This window comes from Sycon ciliatum, chromosome 8 (assembly GCF_964019385.1).
Source record: "Sycon ciliatum chromosome 8, ocSycCili1.1, whole genome shotgun sequence".
In the NCBI taxonomy this organism is placed as follows: domain Eukaryota; kingdom Metazoa; phylum Porifera; class Calcarea; order Leucosolenida; family Sycettidae; genus Sycon; species Sycon ciliatum.
Window position 1 is genome coordinate 17853406 of NC_088650.1, and position 12789 is coordinate 17866194.

Below are 12789 nucleotides of genomic sequence, written 5' to 3' on the forward strand. Positions count from 1 at the left end.
CAATGCATGCAGGACAGCTATGTAGAAACATTTACCTTTCGCTACACGTTGGCAAGAAAATCATCCTGCATCTTGCTAATGATTGCTAGTGAAAACTGTTTTGAAGGGAAAGCATTCATCCTGTCATGCATGAATCATTCCTGCGGGGTTTAGACCTCCAACACAGGCAACATGAACAGGCAACAGCCTCAGGCCAGTGGCAGTGGATAGAAGCGTTTGAACAACACAGCGAGCTGGACATTACTCATTAGTGCTATCACTGATTACTAGATACAGTGAAACCTGTCCAAGACGACTGCTCATGCGAGTCATGGCGCTCAAGGAAGTTGTCAAGGGACCTTCAAAGTGTGGTCTCAGACTCTGTAACCAGGTGGTCTCCTTATCCAGTGCCATTTTACTGGAAATAGCATCCCTTGATCCTGGCTGCAGTGGTCTTCTGGGACAGGTGGTCGCCTTATCCGAGTGGTCGTCTTGACAGGTTTTACTGTAGTGCTAAATTGTTCATAGTTATTAATACTAGTACTTGTAGTACTACTAGTAGATACGATTGTGATCAACCTGGCTTTTGAGTGTTGTGAGCGTAGCTAGGTGTGCAGCGGGTCGAGAGGACTCGAAACGACGTGTATTGTTGCCCTTGCGGAAAACCTGTCACTCTCGATCGACCAACACTGGCAACAGTCTTGTGTACAGTGTAGTTCATCTTGAGTGAGTGCATGACAACCAAGTCCAAGGGCAAGGCTTACTGCTGAGTACTGCACTGCGGGTGATTGTCATGAGGGACTCCCCCAAGGCGAGAGGTGGTAGTCCCTTCATGACTCCCCGCTAACACGTCAAGTAACGCAGAGCATGTCGTTCAACGACGTACAGTCACTGAGTCAGTAGAGATATGTAGATCTACTCTTGGGAGTCTTGCGGTGACTCACATAAGACTCAAGAGTCATACTGTAGTACTCAGTAGTACTAGTAGAAGTCATACTCAATCATACCTCACTAAAGCTATCATGGTTTTTCCCCGCTATTAAAAGTTGGAGTCGAGAAAAACCACCATAGAATCTACAGCACGTCATTGGATAGACAAGCAGCCAGGCAGGAACAGCTACATACATGTATGCACCAGGCATTGGACATGGGTCAGGGTGGTATGTGGTGGGGAAATTATCTGGTTAGACACCGAAATAATTACTTACTATTATTAGTAATTAGTTTCGTAATAAGTATTCGCATGCAACGACGCAAATCCACACAATTCTGTAGACACTTCCTTTCTATCAAACGTTTTCTTTCCATTCTCTTCAGGATAGTACAGGGAATGTTGGAAATTTGGAAAAACACATAACTATATAGAAAAATAGAGAAAAAGTCAACACTTCAACATAGGCGATAAAATGACTTAAGTGTTTTAAAAAAAAACTCGAAAACAATAGCAGCAAGTTGTAGACAAACACGTTGAACACATCAAGAAGCACTTGTCACACTTTCACGAGGTGTGACACCAAACAACTGCAGCGATAACACATTCTCCTTCTGTACACATAGTTCTGGATCTAGATTACGAATATACAGAGCTTCTAACACAGCAAGATGTAACTTAGACCTTCCACGAGTTAAAACCGAAAAGACATCATCACTATACAACTCACGACAATTAGCACTTCCCGACAAATGACGCTTGATGGACGATGTCCGATCATTTAGCTCTGTCACCTTCGACGTTTGCCGTTGGTCTCTTCCGTAGGGCTTGTTGACACCTCCAACGTCCTTTGAGTTCATGGTCGTTTTCGTTTGACTCCTCGGTCTTCCTCGTTTCCTCTCGTTTCCATACGAGCTGCGGTCTCAACAGACCAGTCGATGCGGCTAGCCCAAGCAAGCTACGCCAAGGCAGTGCGCGCACCAGGGCATCAGAGGCGCCAGCCTGGACCCTGGTCAAGCCAACCAACACCATCCGGTGGGAGAGAAACCAGAGAGCCAGAGGGTCGTTCAAGGCTGTGTTTTACCTGCAGGAAACCCGGCCATATTGCCAGATTCTGTCCAGAAGGAGGGAGGAACGCCACAAGCAAGCCTTCTTTAAACGATGGACGCCAGTAAGGAAGGGAGTGCGACTACTGGCGAACACGAGAGCACCCAGGAATAGGCCACGAATCAAAGTTCAGAACAAATTCAGCCCCTTAGCAAATGAGGAACCACGCCTCGAGGAGACCGAAATTCAAGCCTCGCCTGTCAAGCATTCATCACCTGATACTGTTGGCCGGCCTAATGAAGTAACCGCCAGCACAGGGAGCATTTCCGCCGACAACGAACACGACCTAATGCGCGTCCAGGGCAAGATAAATGGACGTCGCGTTACCATGCTACTGGATTCTGGGTCAACCCACGACTTCATCTCAACTGACCTTGTCAAGAAGCACAACATCTCCACAACAACCGGTAGCGACGTCCTGAACGTCACACTTGCTGATGGATCGGTCCGCTCACAGCCTATTACGAAAACGGACAGCTTGAAGACCATAGTCGGCGACTTTAGCGAGCACCAACAGTTCCTAGTATTCCCTATGACGCGGTATGACGTGATCCTCGGCAAACCATAGCTGACCCGGACGAACCCACAGATCAATTTTCGTACCAATGAAATCAAGCTGGAGGGTGGATCCATCATCTGTCAACCGAGTGAAAGTGATGGCACGGACAAATCCAACCCACCGATCGAGACGTTCCTCATCTCAGGGAAGCAGGCTAGGCATGCAATGAGAGGTGGCGCAGAAGGAATCCTAGCGTATGTGACAGCAGATCCGGACGAGCCACAGACGGTGGATAGTCCGGGTAGGGAGGATCAGAAGGATTTCAAGGACCTGCTGAAGGAGTTCGGGGACGTCTTTCCCGATGAGCTTCCAAACAAGCTGCCACCCAGAAGAGGCGCAGATCACGAGATAAAAACGGAAGAAGGAGCTAAACCGCCATCTCGTGCAGCATATCGTTTACCAAAAACCAGAGATGGATGAGCTTCAAGCTCAGCTCACCGAGCTGCTCCGTAGAGGATTCATCCAGCCCAGCAAATCCCCATACGGAGCCCCTGTGTTCTTCGTAAAGAAAGCGGATGGAACACTTCGAATGGTATGCGACTGGCGTGAGCTAAACCGCATAACCATTAAGAACAAGGCATGCCTACCGAATATTGACGACCTCTTTGATACCGTCCAAGGCAGTGCGTATTTCACCAAGCTAGATCTGAGGTCCGGTTACAATCAGATTCGAATAGAAGAAACAGATATTCCGAAGACAGCAATAAATACCCCATTCGGTCACTTTCAGTTCACAGTGATGGGTTTCGGCCTAACAAATGCCCCGGCAACATTCCAAACCTTGATGAACAGTGTCCTCCAGCCATACCTGCGTAAATTCGTTGTGGTGTTTCTAGACGATATCCTCATATTCAGCAAATCATGGGAGGAGCACCTCGATCATGTCAGAACCATCTTAAACGCCCTCAGGAGGAATGAGCTATATTGCAAACCGTCTAAATGTGAATTCGGCCGGACAGACGTTCTGTTTCTTGGGCACCGGATAGACGGCCAATGCATTTCTCCAGATCCAGAGAAGATCAAGGCCGTGCATAACTGGCCTGTCCCGACGACGGTCACGCACGTAAGACAGTTTCTGGGATTCGCTAATTACTTTCGAAGGTTCATTAACCATTTCTCGGCCATCTCCAAACCCCTGGAGGAACTGACAGGGAAACATGTGCGCTTCGAGTGGAATCAGACTCGACAGGAGGCATTTGAGCAATTGAAGTCTGCTCTGCTGGATGCACCAGTGTTGCGACTAGCAAACGTCAGTCAGGATTTCCGCGTTGAGACTGACGCAAGTGACTTTGCTGTGGCAGGAGTCTTGACGCAGCAAGCAGAGGACCAGTCCTGGCATCCTGTGGCTTACGTGAGCCGAAAGCTGTCTTCTGCCGAACGGAATTACACGGCCACCGAGCGAGAAACTTTGGCTGTAGTGTACGCCCTGCAGTGCTGGCGAGTCTACCTATTTCGCCACTTTCAGCTCTACACCGACAACATGGGAGTTGTCTACCTCAGGACCAAACCAAACTTAACCAAGAGAGAGGCTCGATGGATTGAATTCCTGGCCGACTATGACTACACGGTACATCACAAGCCAGGGAAGTGTAACATAGCAGACCCGTTGTCACGTCGACCAGACTTGGAACTGAATGGAATCGAGTTCTCTCTGGATGTGAATCAAGGAATTGCGAATCAGATCTCAGCAGGGTATGATAGTGACCCAGAGCTTTCGCCAGTAATCAAGCGCTTGATGGCTTGCAGCGAAGACGCCATGCATGAGCGATACGTCTGGAACAGTGTGGACCGGCGGCTGTACCTAGTAACATCGGGCGAAGCTCGCTTCTGCATTCCTCGCGGTCCGGTACGGCTGCAACTGCTCAAACAGAATCATGATTGCCTGACGGCCGGCCATCCGGGGAGAGACAGGACCTACCTGAAGCTGAGCAGATACTTCTATTGGCCAGGCATGAGAAGTACTGTGAAGGACTTCGTTAAATCTTGCGACCGGTGCCAACGCGTAAAGGGTAGCCAGACCAAGGCAGGACTGTTCCAGTCCCTTCCAGTCCCCGAACAGCCCTGGACAGACATCAGCATGGATTTCATCATGGCACTGCCGCTGACCTGCCGAGGACATAGCGCCATTCTAACCTTTGTGGACCGTCTGACGAAGTATGTGCACCTGATCCCGACGACTGTTCATGTTGACTCTAAGGAGGCAGCCCGATTGTACGTGGATCATGTGTTTGCTGCCCATGGCTTGAGCAAAACGATAGTTTGTGATCGAGATCCGCGATTCACGTCGGCGTTCTTCAAGGAGGTTTTCAGTATTCTTGGCGTGGAGCTAAAAATGAGCACGGCCAACCACCCGCAGACCGATGGCATGACTGAGCGTGTGAACCGTGTCATTGAGGATACGCTAAGAGCTTTCGTCAGCCATAGGCAAAACAATTGGGATGAACTCCTATCGCTATGTGAGTTTGCGGTCAACAATGCCGATCAAGCGTCAACAGGTAACACGCCATTTTTCCTCAACCATGGATGCCATCCAGTTACTCCCTCGAGCTTATTGACGAAGCAGAAAGCTGGAGCTGGCATGGACACGAATGGTCCGCTGTCATGGCTGGATGGCCGCGTAGAGGCACTACGTGAGGCACAGGATGCCATCGTGGCGGCGCAGGCCCGGCAATCATTGTATGCGGATCGAGGACGGGTGGAGGACGCCCTGAAGGAGGGGGATGAGGTGTTGGTCTTCAGGGACTTCCTGCTGACACCCGAGGAACGAGACAGGCCTTCACACAAATTAAGGCTCAAGTGGTATGGGCCGTTCAAGGTGCAGAAGAAAGTGGCCCCGAATGCGTACAGATTAGCTCTTCCAAGAATCATTCGGGCCCATCCAGTGTTCAATATTGCTGCCCTCAAGCTGTACCATGGCAATGAGATACCGGGCCGTACTCAGCCGGCACCTCCACCCCTAACCGATGCGGATGGCCATACGCGGTACATTGTCGAAAAGGTGTTGTCGCACAAGAAGAGAGGACGGCGCACGCAGTACCTAGTGAAATGGAAGGGCTACCGAGATGCCACCTGGGAGCCGGAGGAATACTTGATGGATGAAGCAGGAAACGCTATTATTCCGCTGAAAACCTACCTGGACCGTTTTTCATAAAATCGCTATTTAATTGGCAGCCACAGTTGTATTGCTAGTTTCTACGTGTTGCAATAGAAATTATAGCAATAAAAACTGCTTTATGGCAGTTTTCTAAAAAAAGTTATTGTGTTCTAGTGCATGGACCCGTCTAAAAAGTAAGAAATTAACGAAATGTGATAGCCGAAAATTAAAATTTCACACAAAACCTCACAATAATCACAACACTTGAAATGCTGCTTTCAACACTAAACTTGTACTGCACCAACAATTGGCAACATGCATGCATAGGAAAGAGGATCACGAGGGGAAAAGGTATTCTACATGTAGCTTTTCATTCTGTGTGTGATTATTGTGAGGTTTTGTGTGAAATTTTAATTTTCGGCTATCACATTTCGTTAATTTCTTACTTTTTAGACGGGGTCCATGCACTAGAACACAATAACTTTTTTTAGAAAACTGCCATAAAGCAGTTTTTATTGCTATAATTTCTTTTGTTTTTCTGTCACCAATCAATGGAATGCCCTATATCAATATGTAAATAATGGCCTTCACATCATATCAATACCATATTATACGCATTGATGTGCAAGCCTTCTCTTGCAGAAAATGGCACTAGCATAATGCATGTTCTTCTGCGGGGAAACATGTGAGCAGTGGTGGCGATACTTTTTTATACGGAGGTCATTCTGTGCATGTTGCTGTTGCAGAATTTCATGACTCTGTCATAAAATTGTCTTGCCTTTCAGATATTTCAGATTTCTCCACCCTCAATCAGATTTATTTGAGAAATGTAGCCATGCGCCAGGTGCGTGTCGCAGATGTTTTTGTTGATTCTGTGTTTATAATGGTTTATAGTCATGGGTTATCGTGATAAGGTCATCCTGCATCATATTGAAACTGAAATCGTAATCCTGTTGATGTCTATACAACTTTTGGAAGTAGTTCAATGACTTCAAACTGTCAGTCCACGATTGTCTAAAACACAGCAAAGGAGGAACAATAAACATGTATTAAAATATAAACGAATACATTGCTGAGTCCAAAACCTCGTTCCACACACAACTACACTGGTCCTGAGGAGAAAAGGGGCAAGGCTATGGTTGGAGGTACTGAGAGATAAACAAGGCACTCTACAATAATAAAATCTTACACATCTTTTGGTGAGTATGAATGATATCCAGTCGAACCTCTTTAGGACGAACACCAAGGGACCGATGGTATTTATTCTGTGAGCTTAACCTATTTTATAACCAGAGAATACAATTATATCTCCAATAGACATACGAATAGATTTCTTCTACAGCGAAAGATTCTAAGCCACACCGACTCGTCTCGTATGAAACAATTGAGTCACGACGAAAATGCGTACAAACTTTCGCTCTACATCATGAAGTGCGAAACTTCGCACCTTTGGACGCGAAACTTGCAGGGAACGCGAAATGAACTGTCGTAGGAAATTTCGTGAGATCGGCACGGCTGTTAGCTGCACTTGGATCGCGGCAACTTAGTTTTCTGCACGTGAACCATGAGAAATCAATGCATGCTCATGCATGTTCATGCATAACCAGTCAGCTGGCCTGCTCGCCCACGCATTTGACAGGTAACAATTCCATCAAATTTGAGATATCGCTTCGTTCTAAGTCTCAAAACAGTTCTAAAGTCACCAAACCACGCTGGTAATCGATGGCTATTCAATGTTAACATCTTCAGGAAGACTTCAGCCGTTTCCCGAGAGTTTGGGCATCGTTGCCGTTATTTTTCACGGTGTTCTTCTTCCTCCTGTCTGGAGCTGCAATTGCATCCTGGAATTATTTGAAAGGTATTTCGTGCGGGCTGTGGGGGGTTCCAACAGGCATAAACTGACATCGCTATAGGATAACTGGTAACTTTCACCCTTCAAGGAGGTAGAGCAATGAGAATTTTTTTGTGGCGGTCGTCCTATTTTTGTGGCGGTCGTGGCTGTATTTGTGCACTTCCAAGGCTTTCATTCTGCCTGATACTACTCTCTACTGTATGGGAATCGTTGTTTAGGCACATGTAGCTGTCTTATTTGGTAGATCTGCTGTTTTCAATCACTTGGGACACTTTGTCTAGCCTATTTGTCTTTCGTTCGTGCCATCTATCAGTTTTGTGGGGTGCCTTGACCTGTATTTGTGAAGTTCTCGAGTAAAGACCCTAATTCTTGACTGGAGTCACGTCTTGAATTGAATTTGCTGGGCGAGCCCTCGTTCACGCAGGTGTCCTTATCGTAATAGTCAATATCTGCTTGCTGGACGGACTAGCGGCTAGAACAGGGATGACCAAATTGTCCAAGTGTGTACTAGTACACGATTATTGTTTCCATCATCGTGAAATGAGTGTTGTGGAGTTGCAGTCGTCTGCCTTTGGCACTGAGGACATGAGGAGAGTTGATTGTTACTTCTGCTCAGCAATGAAGCGATCATCAGCTCTCTTTGTTCAAATTATTGAGAGGACATACCGGCATCGCAATCAAGTAAAGATTAGGCAAACCTCGCCAACCTCCAAAGAGAGTCGAAGATATTTTCTCCAAATGCAAAGACGATCTTTGTGAGTTTGTGACTTGCATTTGCGTGCATACATGAGCAAGTCACGGACCACGGCACGTGCGCGGTTACCATGCCATCTCGAACCGACGCCATCTTTCTAAGTTGCCGCTTCTTGACAGCCGTGTCGGGTCATGGCGTACGTGCACTTGGCCCGCGCAAACTACGAAAATGTGCAGAACGCAAAGTTCGTGCAAAAATTCGCACACACTTTCGCAAGGACTGTCGCGAAACTTCGTTCGAATTTTCGTTTTGCAGAACGTCTCTACTGAACCTTTCTTTAGCAACATGACGACGGCAACTGAAACAGCAACAGAGAAAGTACGATACATGTACTCCACATTCTTACAGGTACTACAAACAGATTGCAGATCGTAATTCTTGCTTTGGCGGCACGAAACTTTATTTGGGGCAGTGCAATCTCGGCGGTACTCACAAATCAAACAGCCCAGACTTGGGTAAACAAATCCCATCATACAAGTACGAGATTTTCACGAGACGAGACTGCACTCATATGGCTTGTTTCGTATGAAACAAACAAGTTACTGAACCTCTCCACAATAGAGATTTCCCCTGACTTGTAACATACCAATGTACAATGAATATGAGTATTTCGACAACACATCTAACATAAGCCTTACCGTCAAGAAGTTGAACTCGCGTTCTTCGCACACTGTAGACAAGGGCAAAGAGATAAAAATGGACCTAAATCCGAATAAAATCAGCACACGTTTCCGTAAATGAAAGGTGAACATAAGCAAATGAATCGAAGGAAACCGGTCAACTTCGAGATCACCTGTCATCGAGTATTCCGTAAAAGGAGGCCTCGCAGCTCGGCAGCAGAAAAGCAAAATTTAGAAAAGAGATCCTGTCAACTTTTCCATTATTTATTGCATTCTGCCCCAAAATCAGCACACTTTTCCTGAATGAAAGAGTCAACACAAGCAAATGAATCAAAGGCAACTGGTCAACTCACCTGTCATTGAGTAATATTCCGCGAAAGGAGGTCTCAGCTGCGCCGAAACGAAATAAGCCAGGCCATGAGACGAAATATCCGAAACAGCTCATGCAAGAAGCAGTTCCAAAGAAGGAAGTTCCTCGCGCATGCACATCCGAACACGGATCCGCGAACTGCATGCACTGAACACAATGTCTGCCGTGCACGTGCACAGCACACGGCTACCACGCGTTGGTTTTTTTTTCCACACGGAAAACTGAGCCTCTTGTACGGGCAAAATAACACATTTTGTGAAGAATCAACGTTGGTAGATCTAATACCGAGCACCTTACGTAGAGACTTACGTAGCCTAAGTGAAATACCGAGCACCTTACGTAGAAACTTACGTAGCATAGCGATGTCGTTTTTTCTGCCATGTGAACACAAAAATAGAAAAGCTGACAGGATCGCTTTTCTAAATGTAGCATTCTGCATGATTAGGATAGTGCTTCCCTGCCAGCCAGGCGTTATTTGCAGAGGACATGCACTGGATCTTAAGTTCATCAGTGTTGTTTTCGGCTACCATGCATTCCACATATCCGTGCATGATCATTAGTTACCATGACTGTTCCTTCGAATTGGTACTGTTCTGACAGTTGAGAGGGGGGAATGGTGTAACAGATTCACTGTTACTACTAACACTAGGAATAGGATACACTTATCACCTGCTATTATCACGCTGCTGCTGTTAGGTGTTATGTCCATCATTGCTTGTTCATGTATATAAGAATGCATTATGGCAAGGATCATTGCTTATTCCAAGAATGACTACTGAAGTTAGTTGGACTGTTACAGACAGAGTACTGAAACATTCGACGTCCTGACACCTAGCTTCAACACATCTCGGTAGCGCTAACCGACAGCCTTCCAACTTGGAAGGTTCAAGGTTATAGAAAGACCAAAGAGGGGAAGGCAAGCGCAACGAAAACGAGCAAAAGCTACAGTCCCAACGGAACAAAGAATGTCGATTGTTACTGGACGATGACGAGACCAGTACGATATAGGAGTAGGAGGAGTAGGAGTTTGGCTTTCGGCTTGTACAGTTCGTTTTCGCAAAGCTTCCCTTTCTTTACTTATCTTTGATATTTATGACCCACCCAAGTTGGGTGGTGTGCTGCTTTGCTGCTTCGAATTGTAGTTAGACCGCTTTGTCAAATATCGTACTGGTCTCGTCAGAGTCTAGACTTCTGGCCAAGTGGCATTTCGGTTCGTGAATGGCGCTTCAAATCAGACCGCATCACTCAACAGAACTGAGTGCGTCGCTCAATCCACTTGCGCCACCATTCCTTCCTGATTCTGGACGACAAACTAATAAAACTCCCAATCAACCTGCCCAATTACCTTCATCCTTCTCAGTGCTCTCACTTAACTGCCGCTCCATAGTAAATAAGTTAGCTGAGCTTAGTCAAGTCTGTGAGCAGTATTCTCCAGACATAATCTGCCTATGTGAAACGTGGCTGACAGCTGCCATAGACGTCTCAATTCCAGGCTACACGTCATACCGCCTGGACCGCCCACCCACGACCAGCTCTGATAACCTGCCAGCAAGAGGCTATGGCGGTGTTGCTACTCTTGTAGCTGACAGATCGTTCATGTCCATCAAGCGCCGCTTCGACCTTGAGCGCTGTGGACTGGAGGCGGTTTGGCTCGAATTGCGGCCAGTGATCCTTCCCTCACTCCCCCTCATCATCTGCTCTGTTTACAGACCCCCTGGAGACAGCATCTCCCAAGTCCAGGCATTTAGTGACCTCCTAGAGGACTGTCTGTCCAATATTAGCCTCCCCAATTCGGCGATTGTACTTGCAGGAGACTTGAATGCTCGCCACTCTGACTGGTCTCCTAGTGACACCACGAATCGTGCTGGAAGGGAGTTCCGTAACCTCTTCTCTTGTTTTGGCCTTGAGCAAATGGTGACATTCCCCACACACTTTACCCCCCACGGCTCAACATCGTGTATTGACGTTGTACTCACGGATCATCCTCACCTACTACTCTCTGTTACATCTGTTGCTCCTCTTGGTGCATCTGACCACGCACAGATCCTCAGTCATTTCCCCCTACTGATGCTGTTCACCGTGAGGAACCTGCTGCAAGCGGACATCCCGCTGCTGCACCCCGAAGCCACTTCAGCAATGTTCCTGCAAAGCCGGAATATGACTTTAAATCCGTGCCATCTTCCGTCTGGGATAGTGTGAATGCAGAGCTCTCTGATATTGACTGGAGCTGGCACCTGCGTGCCAGCAACGTCGATGATGCGCTTTCACACTTTTCTTCCATTCTCAACAGTGCCCTTGAGAAGCACCTCTGGCCGTTCGGAAAGCAGCCGTATTCTCACCGCTGCCCACGGCCCAGTCAGCCACCCTGGGTTGATGCCCATCTCCGCACAGCAATCAAGTGGAAATATGATCTCTATAGCATTTTTAGGAAGTACCCAACACAACAAAACAAACGAGCATACCAACAGCAGCGAAATATAGTGAAAACCCTGACGCGGACAAAGTACAGAGCTTATATCCGCTCAGTGAAAACTACTTTGCAGGGTAGACACCGTCCATCGCTTCACCAGTTTTTGAGACAAGCAAGAATTCGAAACGTATCACGGGAAATTCCGTCACTCACAACAGGGACTCAGCAGGCGGCTGACCCTTTGGCCAAAGCTACGGCATTAAACGCCCAGTTTGCCTCTGTGACTCGGCCAGATGACCCGTTGCTCTCTATTCTCACCCCCTCGGAGCCCTCAGCTTGTTTCACGTCCGTCATCACCACAACTGCCACTGTCCGGCGTCATCTGAAGAAGCTTCCGACGTGCAAGGCGTCTGGTCCTGACGGCATCCCCAACCGGGTCCTCAAGGCCCTGGCACCATCCATAGCATTCCCTTTGTGCCATATTTTCAACATGTCATTTACCACGGGCATATTCCCTTCCGCATGGAAAACAGCGAAAGTCATACCTGTATTCAAGAAAGGTTCCCGCCACGAACCTGCAAACTACCGCCCTATCTCTCTTCTTCCCTGCGTGTCCAAAGTATGTGAACGCATCTTTTATGACCACTTATACAGACATGTTTCGCCGTTTCTGAGTCCCGCACAATCAGGGTTTCGTAAAGGCGACTCCACCTCTCTTCAACTGACCCGCATCGTGCAGCAGGTGTGCCAGCATAGGGATAACAGAGCGCTTGCTGGCATTTGCTTCTTTGACTTGGCCAAGGCTTTTGATACCGTCTGGCATCGAGGACTTTTGGCAAAGCTCGAGCATGCATTCAGGGTACGCAAACAACCACTCTCCTGGCTGAAATCTTATCTCTCTGGGCGTTATCAGTACGTAACTGTGCTTGGCACATCCTCGGCTGCAGAGCCAGTATTGTCGGGCGTTCCTCAATGATCAATTCTTGGTCCCCTACTATTTATAATTTACGTAAACGACTTACCTGCAGTCTTCCCTGGAACGTCTCTGTTTGCTGACGACACGACCCTTCTCACCTCATCAGCTTCCCTCACTGGCCTGAAAAACAACTTGCG